Source organism: Anas acuta, chromosome 1 (genome assembly GCF_963932015.1).
Source record: "Anas acuta chromosome 1, bAnaAcu1.1, whole genome shotgun sequence".
Lineage (NCBI taxonomy): Eukaryota > Metazoa > Chordata > Aves > Anseriformes > Anatidae > Anas > Anas acuta.
Window position 1 is genome coordinate 21,532,275 of NC_088979.1, and position 14,657 is coordinate 21,546,931.

General features: G+C 45.7%; 1 long non-coding RNA gene across 1 annotated transcript; it reads left to right on the plus strand.

Annotated features, from left to right (window-relative positions):
• Window positions 1-6,989: 6,989 nt before the first annotated feature.
• On the plus strand, window positions 6,990-14,446 carry LOC137850089 (uncharacterized). The gene is made up of 3 exons (XR_011092252.1): window positions 6,990-8,434; window positions 8,993-9,140; window positions 12,439-14,446. It is a non-coding gene; the product is annotated as an uncharacterized lncRNA (long non-coding RNA).
• The last annotated feature ends 211 nt before the right edge of the window (window positions 14,447-14,657 follow it).

Consider the following 14,657-nt stretch of genomic DNA (forward strand, 5'->3'; position numbering starts at 1 on the left):
ACATTGGAGGATTTTATTCCAGAACTGTGACTTTTTTACCCTTTCTCTCACCCCAGTGTACAGAGGCTAAAAAAAAAAGAAAAGAGTTTCATTTGGGTATATTGCATCCGTCAAAGTGCCCAGTCTCCCATACAAGTGGCAATGTCCCTGCAGATTAAGGGTGCTTAAAACACAGCATTGGTCAAGAGGGAATTTTTCCATCTGTCCATAGTGCATTAAAAGAGCTCTGAAAGGGCTGTTTTTTAGGTTTTGCACAACAAAACGAAAAGCTTTGGCTTTTATTTAGAGTGTAAGGTTGAGAAACTGCACCTGCTCTGTGCTAGGGGCTCCTCATCACTTGGCCAGCCTGGGGAGAAAGAGGCTGCATCATTTTAAGGGTGGCTCTGAGAAAGGACTGGTGCTTCTGGTGTGAGCAGGTGCAGTTCTGTGGGTGGGTTTGGCTGCCTTTTCCTTTAAACAGGGCTGATTTCTCCTTAAAAAGCTATATAAAAAGTCAGATTTGGAGTTTTACGTAGCTTTCTGGCACACAGCAAATGGGGCCTGACTTCTGGAGTCCCTTTGGTATTTAAATAGGGATACAAATACACAAGGTAGTCTGAGTCTATCTCATGTCAATAATCTTGGCGTAGAAGAGCCCCTTGGGAATTAAGGGCTACTGGTAGGAGGCAGAGGCCAGTGCTAATTCAGGCTTGTACCTTGAAGATGAAATATGCATCTGGTTGTTGAGGTGCTTGCTAATTTTAGCTCTGGTTCTGAATAATGGAACAGCATTATTAGTCTGATGCAAAACTGTCCATATTTCTTATGCAAAATTGCTGTCTCAGTAGTGAAGCAACCTACTTTGATTTGCTTGGATACTAAGGAACAGTGGACAATAAATATGCATGCAATTAGACTAATTTGAGTGAATAAAGAGGGGTTTTGCCTAATATATCTAAAATTCCAAGAATCCATGCATAAGATGCAATGAATTGTTTTCCCCATCTTTTGATTGTTTCAGGGATTTCTGAGCAAGCTTGCTTAGAAGATGTTATAGTCCATTTGCTTTTGTTAATGAGATGTTCGGATACAAAGCTGGTAAAATATAAGCAAGATCTGAAGCAGAACTGAGTCATTTTATCCTGGGCAATGAGCTGTCTTGCTGCCTGCATCATCCTCTTGCATGATAAGGAGAAAACACCGGAGGAAACTAGCACCTCCATGTGTCCACCTCCATGTAGATACAGCAGAGGAGATGTAAATGTGGTCATTTCTGCTCTCTGCCACCTGGACCCACACTGTGCTGCACAGATAAGTGCTTCCAAGCTGCCCTCCACCTTTCTGCAAAGGAAACCAATAATTATGAAAGCTTCTTAGGAAAGCAGCTCCCATGCAGGTAACACCATGCTCCATCTTTCACTATTTGTGCCCTCCCTGGTCTTCACCATCCTGCTGACTCAGCCACCAGTTTGCCCTGGGCATCCTTCCTAAATCCCTGAGGCTGTGCCTATGCTGCCAGCTGGAAGAGTCCTCAGCAATGCATGCCAGGAGGTGTGGTATGAGGCGTGTGGAGGTGTTTCAGAGTGCAAAGTTTGATGGTGTCCTGTTAAACTTCATGTAGGAGGAACCTAACATCATCTTCTTCATGCTGCCCTTTGGGGACAACTTGTGGGATTGAGCTGTTCCCAGAGAAGTGCCTCAGTGTTAGCTTGGAGGGAGATGGTTGGGGCCAACCAAGGTAGAGCTGTCAGCTGGAGTGCGTGGTCAGAGGTCCACCACAGAGGTCCACTCCATGACCCTCCTTCGGTCCCTAAATAGACAAACCTGATCATTCCAGTGAAGACCAAGGTCTTGCTGTACAGCTTACCATTGATTTGGAGAGCGTGGCTCCATTTTGTCGACTTCTGAAGGCCGCCATTAGGCCTCTCCTAGGCTTCTTTTTTGCCAGACTGACCAAACCCATCACCCAGGATCTTTAGGTCCTGACTGTCTTCACAGAATAACAGAATCACAGAATTTCTAGGTTGGAAGAGACCTCAAGATCATCGAGTCCAACCTCTGACCTAACACTAACAGTCCCCACTAAAACACATACCTAAGCTCTACATCTAAACGTCTTTTAAAGACTTCCAGGGATGGTGACTCCACCACCTCCCTGGGCAGCCTGTTCCAGTCTTGTCAGCACCCCAGCAGACCTTCTCCAGTTTCTCAATGACTTGTTGAAGTGGGGTTGCCAACACGGGACGCTAATCCTGGGGCATCTCCACTGACATGAGATAGAGTGGGAGTAATAGCTACCTTCTGTCTGCCAGCCACACTGGTGCTTGTGCAGACCCAGTATATGTTTTCCCTGACTCTCAGTAAAAGCCCACCAAAGTCTCCTATTAAATTCCAGGTCGTTTCCATCCGTTGCTCTGCCTCCACTGCAGAACTTTGCCCTGCTCATGTTGACCTCCATTGGTCAACTTTCTGTTGACCCAGACCCCAAGTTTCTCAAAGTCCCTCTGGTCGGAAGCTCTACCAGCTCTGCCAAATGGAGACAGAAGTTGTCTCTTCTAATCTATCATCTGCAAATGGGATGAAAGTGTCCTTTGTGTCATCGGCTTGGTGACTGATGAAAATATTGAACAATATCAGCTCCCGTGTCCTTCTCTGGGGTCCTCTGTTCATTACTGTCTGCCAGATGGCCCATCACAACATTGATTACTGTTCTTTGACCTAATGATCCAGCTAATTTTCAGTCCATCTAACAGTTTATTCATCCAACCCGTATTTGCTCAGTTTTTGTAAAGTGGGAGACTTTCCAGTTGTCAGAGCTGTCCCTGTGACTTTCTGGTGATGGACTGCAGCTGTACAGTCACATCAGCACCCTCTGGTGAATCCCATCTGGTCACCTGGATCTGAATACTTACAGCTTCTCTAGGTAGACCGTCATCTGTTGCCCCTCTTGGTGTTTGTCCCTCTCCTTCACAAGTCATTGTGGACAAGTGAAGGTCTAGGAGTAGGCTTTGCCAAGGAAAACGTATGCAAACGTATGCAAAAAAGGCATTGAATATTTTAGTCTTTTGCTTATTGTCTGTCAGTGCGTTGAGTCATCCTTTCGTTAGTAGACCCACAGTTTCTCCAAATTGCTTCTTTCTGCAAGAAACCCTTCATGTTTCTCTTTGTCCTCAGCCAGGGTTAGCTCCAGCTGGGCTTTGGCCTTCTGATTTCATCCCAGGATGAATAAACAATGCTTGCATGCTCCTTTTTTTGTTGCTTTCCCATGCTTCCACATGCTGTAAGCTCTTGTTTTGCATTTCATTTTGCTGAGAAGACACTTGCTTAGTATCAACAAGCACACTCCTGGTCTTTCTGCACGAGTGGATAGTTTACTCCTGAGCTCTCATTTTCACACACACACCTTGCCCCATGCCATGGTTTTTATTGGGTAACCTCCCACACCTTCAGCTGGGCTTAGCTGCCAGCCTAAATCCTACCTAATTTTTGAGAGCCACAGGCTTAGATCTGAGGATCTAAGATCTGAGATCCTGCCCTCAGGCATTTCCCCAGTTCAGCTTCTCCCCGTGGGACTTGTCTTCTCTTCTTCTCGTGTAGAAGAAGCTGTAGAGAAGACAAGGAGCAATGGATTTAAGCTGCAGCACAGGGGTTTAGTCTGAAATTGAAAATACTTCCTAAGAGTCTGGACACTTGGCAATGGAAAAGGAGCCCAGGAAGTAGATAAAACCTCACCCTTCAGAATTTTAAGAATAGTCTAGAGATATATACCAATATAATAATAACAAAAAAGGCAGCAAGGGTAGCTGTTCTGAGGCTGGTGGCAAAGAAAGTTGGACAAGTTTCTGAGCCCTGCTAAGCCTGTTTTTCTATGACTTCTGTGTGCTGCCTCCTTCGTTCATCTGGGAGTCTCTGCTCTTTTCAGCTCCTTTCTCCATGGCCAAGTCCTTCCCAACTCTCCCATTTTCCAGCACCCTTCCCCAGACTGTGGGGGCAGCTGCTCCGGGGTGAGCCACCCTGATGCACAGAGCTGCCCTTGGGCCTCCTTGTGCCTTCTAGGGCTGCCACCCCACAGGGGCAGGAGCACTTCCATCCTTCTCTTCCCGGAAAGCAGCAGCACTCAGCAGCTCTTCACTTCAGCTGATGCTCCTCCGGGAAAAACAGTGACATCTAATCAGATTTACAAGAGCAGCCCAGGTCTGAAGTGCTCGTGGAGAACTATAAACAAGCTGGCATGAACACAGCACTACTGCCTTTTCTGAGCCCTCCTGCAGTTTAGGTTTAGCAGCCGAGGATCTAGATGCTCTCTGCCACCTTGAGTCACACACGTGCCAATAGCATCTGCCCTAGTTAACTCAGGGCAGAGGTGATAAAAGCAAAATGAACCCTCCATATCTCTTATCAAGACCAATGTATTTGTTGGTGAGTTTCTGCAACCTGCAGCTCCACAGATCTTCTAAAGTAGTTTATAGAAGTATTAATCTCTAGGTGTTCCTTGTTTGATTTTATTTCCCAGTGAATACTCCAGATTTGCTAAAAAACTGCACGCAAGGTGGGATCTCATTTTGGGATGGTGTTCTGCACACTACAAATGGTGAGGGAAAGGAAAGATGATGTTTCTTTTATAGGGTGAATACTGTATATATAACAGCATGCACTCAAGCAGGGAAGTTAGGGACCTGCTACACAACTGCTGTAATAGTGTACAGCACTTAAACAACATTTGAAACTGGTAAACTTCAGGACATGCAGAAACATATGGAAAGATTACCTGACGTGAAAAGAAATGTGGAAGGCTTATGTTTTTTACTTTCTGCCTCTGACCGTTAGATCTGTACAATCTATCTACCAGCAGGTAGACTGAGAGAAGATTTATTGCTGGCAGACAGACACTCACAGTGTTTCTCCTGCCTAAATAACAAAAATAGATTTGTGTAGCTATTGCTGCCTGCCCTTGAGAAAATGCAGCTTTCCTCAACACAAACTCTTCACAAAGGCAAGCTAGACTTCTTTTCTTATTCATTTTTTCTACATTATTTCTAAATGTTATGCATTTTTGTGTTCACAGAGTAAGTCCCTTGGCATGACTTTGACTTAAAAACCTTGGCTGCTAGAGCTGAATCTCTGCTGCCATTCACAGAACATTTCTAGCCTTCAAGCTTGAAAAGAAAAGTGATGGGCTATGATCTAATGTGACCTCAAGGTCCAGAGAATGAAAAGGCACCCTTGAGCTCCAAATCATATTTTTCATATCATATGATTTTTAAATTATCCTGCCGATGTGAAGACAGAATTCAAAAGGAGGGAGAATGGCTCATGGTGATTTATCCCTTCTGCAGCTTTTCTGCATTTGAAGAAAATGGCCAATCCATGGGGAAAATGTAGGAAGAAGAAGTCTTTGGCTCACAAAGTCCTGGGGATTGAGGCTCCTGAGAGGACCCTCCTGGGAGCTCCAAGCAGAGGCTGGAGGCAGAGTGACCTGGGATATTTGGTGGGGAGCAGGAACTGCATGGAAGACACCACTGGGTGGAACTGAAGTATGTCCAGTTTATGTTGTATTGTATTAGGAGGTCTTTCTGTTTAAAAATAGCTATATTTTAAAGTAAAAAAAAAAAAAAAAAAAAAAAAAAAAAAGCAACTGCTGCATGAAGTTAGAATCCTGGTCAGCCACCCTGCACCTTTGTTCACAAGGAAGAGAGCAGCAGTTGAAAATCACAAAATCATCAGGTGTCCTGAGCTAGAAGGGACCCACAAGGATTATCAAGTCCAACTCCAGGCACCACGCAGTACCACCCCAAAACCATTTGTCTGAGAGTGTTGTCCAAACACTTTATAAACTCCAGCAGGCTCGGTGCCGTGACCACTGCCCTGGGGAGCCTGTCCCAGTGCCCGAGCACCCTCTGGGTGCAGACCCTTTCCCTAACCCCCATCCTGACCCTCCCCTATCCCAGCTCCATGCCGTTCCCTCGGGTCCTGTCGCTGTCCCCAGAGAGCAGAGCTCAGCGCCTGCCCCTCCGCTCCCCTCGTGAGGGAGCTGCAGGCCGCCATGAGGCCTCCCCTCAGCCTGCTCTGCTGCTGTGCTCAGGGAAAGGACCGGCTGGTTACTGTTCATCATCCAGCTTGTTTTCCTGTTGGACTTTTCCTCCTCCGGGATTACTGAGATGCTTGATTCATCCCTTATGCTCAGAGGAAATGTTGCTCACTGGGGATTTGGACAGCTTTGTTCAATCTTCCTGGGGTTGTTCATGGAAGCTTGAGCAAGCTGTTACTAGCAACATCCATAATTTGAACTAGGCCCTTGTCACTATCAATCAAAACCTGGCAGAGGATTGTGCTCAGCCAGAACAGGCAGCCGAGGAAGGAAACCTGCAGGAAGCAGAAACCTTGTGGCCATGAACCTTAGCTTGGTGGAAGGTGGGCATTACTCCTGTCTCCTAAAACCAGCTCAAGGAGCACCACAGTGATCAATGGCATGGGAACAACATGGGAAACTCTTACGCCATGGCCTGCAGGGTCCATCCCCACCAGAAATTTGTAATGGTAAAGCCTTTCTGAGCCTTATTTGCCTGTGCCAGGCTAACACTCAGCACAGAAGTCACAAAGCACGTGGGGAATCAGGCTGAGCTCATAAGAGCACAGGAGAAAGATGCAAGGTCTTCTGAAAAATGCAGGCTGTTTGTGTTTGTTTGTTTGTTTTTCTCTTTTCCAGCATGTAAGGAATAAATATTCTCATCTTGTAAGCATTATGTTGGCAGTGCGTCACTATACTGTATTTCTTAGTGTGTAATATTGCTCTGTTAAATGTCTGCGTATGCACAAGGATTTCTCTTGAGCTCCTCACCAAGCAGAGACATTGGCTCCAGGCCTGCCAAGAGCTAACTCCTGGTCCCTGTGGTGGGGTGCAGGACATCGCCCTCTCCTCCTGTCCTTCCCCGGTGAGCTACTGGGGTGGTGTTTTTGTTGCTTTCTGTGGAGCCTGATGCTTTTTTTCTGTCTGGAGCTGCTGGGTCAGCAGGCAATTGTGATTGTCTCTGCTGCAGCAGCCCACACATGTGATGGATGACCCAGCCACATAGGAAGGCAGTGCTTCTGTCCTCAGGTCACCCCTTTCTCACCCTTTCCAAGTGAAAGTGTCTGGAGGTGCAGCATCCAGCAGCCTTCTGGAAGGGAGAAATGATTACACCATCCTCCACATGATCACACCTGCTGGGGACACTGAGGTTTGGGGATTGCCAGCTTCACTTGGACCTTCTTGCTCCGGTCCCACACACCTCCCAGTACAGTCTTGAAGTGCTGGCTGATGTTTATTTTTTTCTTCAGGAGCATTAGGCAGACTTAAACACTGTTTCTCCAGCTCATGTGTACTTGACCCCCTCCTCCAGAGCCATCTCTGATAAACACAGCTGCTTCTTGGTTTTGGCAGGGCTGTGTTGCATGTCCTGGAGCCCAGACTTTCCTCTTTCTGTTAGTAGCACCTGGTTTGCTTTGCTTTGCCCTCCAGAAACTTCTGCTGGTCAGATGAGGAGGGAATGTGAGTAACTTGCTTGTTTAACTTCCAGCTTCCCGTGGATTACTTTGTAGGCACCACTCAAGTTGCAGCTGGATTGTGGTGGCTTTTAAGTGCTACAAGATTTTGGCAGCATGGCTGCTGATGCTCAGCTGCGCAACTGAGACGGTGAAGCTGGGAGAGAGAGTGGGATAAGTTGGGAAATGATGCCGTGGGCTGTTTCACCATCGCTTCCCTGCAGAGGCAAACACCACTTAACCTCCCACCTCATTTCTTCACTCATCTGCCCACTGCAGAAGCCCTGCAAGGACATCACAGGTGATGAGTGGTTCACTGAAAAACTTCTTCAGTTCGGGAGCTCTTCTCTGCTGTCCTCTGCTGACTCAGTTGCTGCCAAGAGCAAGTGCTGATGATGGCACCAGTGACCACAGCCATGGGGGTGTACCAGTTCCTGGCATTCTCCACCCCCAGTGCTGCATCCTTACACATGCGTTGGGGAAGATGCTTGACACAAACATTTTCCACTTAAAGCAAGAGAACAGACTCTTGATGACATTATTTGTCAAGCAGCTGCAGATAAACACAACTTTTTTTTTTTTTTTTCCTTCCAGAAACAGTGCTACACTTTCTTTTCCTCCCAGCAGACCCAGGTGTACCCCACACCAGCACAGCATTCGATGCCCTGGGAGCCAAGGGTGCTGGGGCATGGAGGGTGTGATCAGTGCCATCGCAGATGTCCTGGGAAATAGCATACATAATAACACAGCCGGTGTGATGATACACCCACATTTGGCTTCTTTCCTCCCTCCTTGTAAGAAGTTCAAGTAACTGGAAGAACTGGATCGTCCAACCTGCCCCAGTCTGATGTTGTTTCCAAGAAAAACCTCCCAAGCCTCCAAACAACCCATGGGAAGAATAATTAAAGGAGTGGATCAAGGGGCCCTGGGGAAGGTACTGTTCACAGCTTTTACTTTCTATCTGTTGAGCCGCTGATGTTCCTAAGTGGATGCTTTTCCTTTCCAACATCCAGTCAACTTCGAGATTTGAGTTGCTTAAATCAGACCCAAGTACATTCCAAAATGGTAGGGAATTGCTTCGGTTGCTTAGCTGAGCAGCTGGCCCCTGGGCTGCAGTGCTGAACCTTCTGGGTGCAACGCCTTTAATCCTGGAGGCCATGATATGCTTCGCAGAGATGCGTTCTGATGGTATTTCATCATTTCCCAAAATTGCTCTCTGTAATAAGACCAGAATTATATCTCAGAGCATGAAACCTTGCCACTTCTTAAGGCTGCTTGAGAAGTGAGGCATCATTTTACCAAGCTGTGCTATCTGACCTTTAGAAAGCACAGAAGGTTGCACAGGAGAAAAAGCCACCATGAAGACCCGTGTTCCAAAATGAAGGCTTTATTGCAAATATATTTTTGTATTCTGCAAAGATTTATTTTTGTATAGACATAGATAAATTTCAGTTTGTGCTTAAAGTTATTGCTCATTTTTTATTATTTTCAGATTACTCCCACGTGCACTCGGATAGGTGTGCTGTGTCGTCTTGCAGTCAGGGGCTGACTGCATCATGAACACCTCTGCTGTATTCACAGCCGTGCGTAGAAGTGAACAGAAAAGTCAGAGTTTGGCACAAAGAGGGTGTCAGAGCATGGTACTTATTTATTTATTTATTTTTATTTGTGTGTGTGCGTGCATGAAAACAGCCTTTGTGTTTCTGAAACAGCAAAGTCTTTACGATTCTTTTATGAGAACGCAAGTACAAACACCACTGATTATGGTTATGAATGAGACCAAGAAAAACCTTTAAGTATAAGCCTGTTTTCATGCTATTGCTCATTTTACAAAAGTTTGCTGAGTAGGGGCACTCTCTGTGGCAACCTGAGGGAGAGAAGGATTACTTAATCCACACCAAGATGACAGAAAATGCTTTAAATGCTTAGCTTGGTGGGTTTTTGTTGTTGTTATTTTGGTTCGGTTTGATTTTTTTGAGAACAACTGAATCTTTATTGATTTTTCTGGGGATCAAAGCTGAACATACATAACTGAAAAGAATAGCCCCAGGGAGAGTAGAAAAAAGAAATACATGACACTTTACATCGATTTAGCCATTATATTGTACTGGACAAATGGAATAGAGCAAGAAGAGCCATTACACAGTTGTTCCCGAAGGTGGCCTTGATATTTACAAGTACTCACACACAATTACGGCTTTAAGTACAGTAGTTCTGCCCTTCCCTGTTCATCTTTTAAGCCATAAAATTACAGACTGCTTCTTAGTCATCCAAAGTATGCCACAGAGGTGGGCAAAGCATCCTACATTCCTTTTAATAACTATAAGGATGGAATTAAAACAAAAAAAAAAAAAAAAAAAAAGAAAGAAAGAAAGAAAAAAAAAAAAAAACTAAGCAGACAAAAAGAAGCAAGAAGGCTTTTTCCACACAGAAGAGATGTTCATCCTGGTCTTACTGGCTCCTGGCAGCTCAGCTTTCCAAAAATTCTCCAACTCCTGGTTCCCGGGGAGCACACTCAAGGTACTGTCTGAGGCTCTAAAGGTGAAATCAGGGTTTGAATTGGGTTTGTCATCTTCAGCTCCACATTTTGGGCAGTGGAGCATGACTAAATCTACTGCTGGAAAATTTCCCTTAAACAGAATAAAATGTTATATGAGCGTTACATAAGCTCCATCCAGATATTTTAGAGAAAGAGTTGCCACCAAATGATTCCCATCTTGCTTTTCCTTCCCAATGGAGAAAGAACAAACTCACGTTGCCTTTAGCTTAATAAAAATATATTCCTGGGTTAGGGATGGGAAATGCTATACACATCTCCTTACAGAGCACTGTGTTTGCTTTCAGCCCAGGAAACATGCTAAGTCCTATTTAGGACTGAATCACTGGTTCTCAAACTTTTATGCTCAGAATCTCACCCCCATTTGCACTTCTTGACTCATTTGTCAGCTTTCAACCCTGTCCTGTTTCCAGGATCATGAGTGGATGTGTGATCATGAACCCCCTTTTGGTTTTCCAAGGATACAGTGGCTTGAGAATAGACCAGCTGTCTGTGCACTGAATATCCCAAATCTTCCTGGCTTTGTCCATATTGATAAATACTGTGGAAAGTTAATATTTCAGGAGGTTAAATTTCAGGAGATGGAACCCAAGCCTCACTGCCAAGCTGCTTTGGGTGACCACAGTGCTCAGGGCTGGTCCTTCTAGCTCTTCCAGAAGGTTTCTCTTGAAAAGTGCTCATTGAGAAAATCCAGACTGGAGGTGGGCAGTCACTCACACCTCAGTGAAAGTACCACTGGGGTTTGACTTCTGTCTGTCATGCACAGGAAATGTGGGGAAGTCAGAGGACAAGAGAAGTCCCAGAGTGCCACCTCCTCATGCCCCATGTCTGTGCTCAGGGCGAGCTGGGGCACAGTGCAGCCGTGCACCCTTGGTGAAGCCCGCTGTGAGAGGAGCTGTGAGAAGCACCCTTGGGTCTTCTTCATCCTTGCCTTTAGGCTCAGGCACTCGGCCACGTCCCCCACTGAGCCCTTGCCCTGGCTGCCCCCTGGCAGAAGAAGAGGCAAGGATCTTTTGACCTACGTGGTCAAAATCTGTAAAGCAAGGGTCACCCTACGCTTTGTCCCCATAATGGTCCCCTTCAATTAATCATGTTGGAGCCTGTGGTGTCTTAGCTTATATAATTACCCAAAGATACAACTGTAGGGCTGCACGCTACCGAGCTTCTGTTCCTTTACAGCAGCCCTGGAGTCCTGTTTTTGTTGGACCTCTGTGCAATGAAGGCTTCATTCTCTCTGCAGTGCCGTTCTTCCCTCCCAAGTGACTCTTGTGTTTCCTTTCCCTTTCTGCACTGCAGTGAGGCATTTGTTATGGGGAGCTAAAATAGAACTAATTCATTGTTTGCTAACAACTCCAGAGTCTGTGAGGCAGCTGCACGCTCACTCTATAAAATAAAGAGTTCCCATCAAGTGTGGACCTGGCTCGGCCCTCTCTGGAGCCAGTAGGACTCCGCTTTGATGTGAATTAAGCCTCAGATGCTGAGGCTGATATCAACAAAGGCAAAACAAAAAAGCAAACAAATAAAAAGCAGCCCAGCTTTCAAAAGTATAGAATACACGGAAACACAGTTTGTTTAGGGCTGGGTATTAGGTGCTCTGGTCAGTGGGGCTGGTCTTGGTGAAGCTCCTTTTCTGCTTGCATTCTAGTTTGTCCACATGAATCACTGAGGGTGTTTGCATCCATGGGCTGCATTGAAGTGATTGTTTTAATTAGCACACGCTTGCTAGAAGCCAGTTTCTGCTGCGGAAGAGCCATAATATGGCTCATGAACAAGTGCTCATTCCCGATGTTTTCTGAAACTGTGGTAAATCTGTCACCATAACTGTGCTGAAAGCAGTATTGGGTAGGCAGTGACAAAGCCTGCCCAAGTTCCCGGTCTAATGCTGCCACTTGAAGTGCATGGCATAACTTTAAAGGCAAACAATAGCTTGGGGGTTATTTCCCAATCCTGGTAGTGCCAGCAGCTGTAATATTCATTTCACCAATCTATCAGCTCCTCTTGGTTTGGATGGATGGCCACTGAGTTGGGCATTGATCAGGCTCCTGGATGTCCCTAAATTCCGGATGAACGACATTTTTAGGTAGATGTTGGATCTGGTGCTTCCGTGACGTTGGAGGGTGATTGTACCAGTGCTGGTATATTGAACAGGCTAACAGGAGATGGTACAAATCTTGTCAGCAATTGTTTTGAGTGATCTTGTCAAGCTGACCTACTTTGGGGAATGACATCCAGATTTCCACGAAGCTTTCCGTTGTTTCATCAGACAAATCTGCTTGCAAAGTAAAACCGTTGATTGTTTTAGATGACTTGGCTGGGTTCATTAACAGCCTGTGGTTTTTGGAGGGCCCTCTAATTTTTAAGGAATGTTCTGTGTTTGACAGCCTCTTCTCCTGGGCTGCATCCTCCAGCCACTGCTCCTAGACCTGCATCGATTCGCACGCAACACCTAAGGAGGCGACCCAGTGACTCCTGGACAAAGAACCTGGCAAGGTTTTGCTCTCAGCTCCCTGTTGCCTCTCTGCCTACAAGAATTTTTTGCTGTAGCTAAGAGTAATTTGCAATAAATATCTGCTCAGGTATAAAACAATCACCTACCTCATAAAAGGTTTCCAGTTAAATTGCCCATGTTTGTGTGGGAGTGTTTTCTTTTCTGCTGGCAAAGAGTCCTTATAAGGAGTAATAACACTGAAGAATCTGTTAAAGAAAAATGTTTATCGAAGCTTTACTACTTCACAGGTTTTACTGTAGAATCATTTACGCAAAGCTGTGAGTCACAAGCTGAAGTTCAGTGTCTGAAATTGCTGGCAGAGTGAATGAATTTTGTGCATGACAAAGAGATTGGTAATCTGCATGCATTACAGTCAATTCATAATTGCTTTAAAATCACATGGCAAATGATTATAATTAGGACAGAAGCTGTTAAAATCAAGAACAAAAGGAGGCCAGAACCTGAAGCTATTTACTGCTATGTTTCTTCTCTCTGAAGGTTTACGAAAGACATCCCAAGTCCTAAGCAGAAAACACGGTAAGAAATCACCAGTGACCCTTCCAAACACTTCGGTGTCAGGAAATTTGGCAGGAATGTCTCCAAAGTACAACATTTACTCATGGTACATGTCACAGGGACCTGGGCACAAAGGCCTGAAATAGACAGGTCGTGACGGCAGTAATGCCATTGTCCTGCCTGGATGGCTGCGCCTACCTAGCAAATTGAAATGACCTCTGCCTGTGGCTGCTCTGCCTCCTCTGCGTCCAGGGCACTCGGTATCTGCCAGTACAGACCTTCCTCTAAGGGGTTTTCTCTGCAGGAGCAAGGAGGAGCGTTGCCTACACGTGATGGAACATCTCCATGGGTGAAAGATGCCTCGGGGAAGTACGTGTCGCTCCTGAAAGAGGTGGCCATCCATCAGCTGTGCGACTGGGATGAATGGAGCAGGACAGAAATCTTCAATAGAGATATTGTGTCCAAGTGAGCTCCCCCACGGGGGTAAGGACCTTGCTGAAGATCGCCCTGTGCAGAAGGATGCTGGCTGCAGATTGCGTGGGCAAAACTGAATCAAAGAGGTGAACTCACCCAGTTTGCGGCAGCTGGTACAGATCATTATTTAACTGAATCAGAGCAGAGCAAATGCTTCCTACCCCATAAATCCAGATGAGCTGATAAAAGCCTTGATTTTGTTATCAAGACATTACATTTAATTTTCTTTTGAGATTTTTTATCTATTTTTTTGAGGATCTTTTTTTTTGCAAGGTCAGCTCTTGTGCCCAGCCTGTTTTCTCACCTTTTTAGCTATCCGTAACAGTGTTGTGCACTTTGTCACAGATGTGGTTGTGCGATGTCAGCCAGGGACTGAGGCCACGAGCCTCAACCCTACCCAGGATCGCCCACCCTGCATTGGTCCACACAGTAGAAGAAGAGCCATCGCTTTGCATCTGGGAGATGGAAGGACTCAGGTTTCCTGACTTTGGTTCTGCTCTTCACCACAGCTTCTGACACAGAAGAAAAAGAAAACAAAAAATCCAAAACAGGACTACTATTTTCTTTTTGCAGGTGAGGCAGAAGTCACATCAACCATCAGTTGCTGCTGCCAGGAAGACACGAGGCTCCCAGCCAGCAGCCTGATGAAGTCCCTCAGACAAAGGATTTTTCTCTTTTCCAGTGACCCCTGGGTGACACAGCAATCCCTCTTACCTGGTAACCGGCAGCTCACACACAAGTTGCTTTAGGGCCCCTCTAATTTATGCTAAAATGAGATTAATCCAGGTAAGAACCCTTGCCTCTCTTTCTGAGGCTCTGACAAGGAAGGTTTTCTCCAGGTGGCATATTTTGGATCACAGCAACTTTTAGCTCTCTGCAAGAGATCTGATTCTGCCAAATTTCCCCTTCCTCCTGCCATGCACTCTGTAAAGAGGAGAATGGGAATTGCTAGTTTGTGCCTACATGAGGCAGAGGCCCTTTTCCTAGAATTAAGAATAGTCAGATGTTTTGGAGAAGAATTCAGTAACCTTCCTGAACAGCAGAAGGAAACATCCATCAGGGCTCAGAGGCATCACAGAATCAGAGAATATCCTGAGTTGGAAGGGACCCATAAGGATTGTG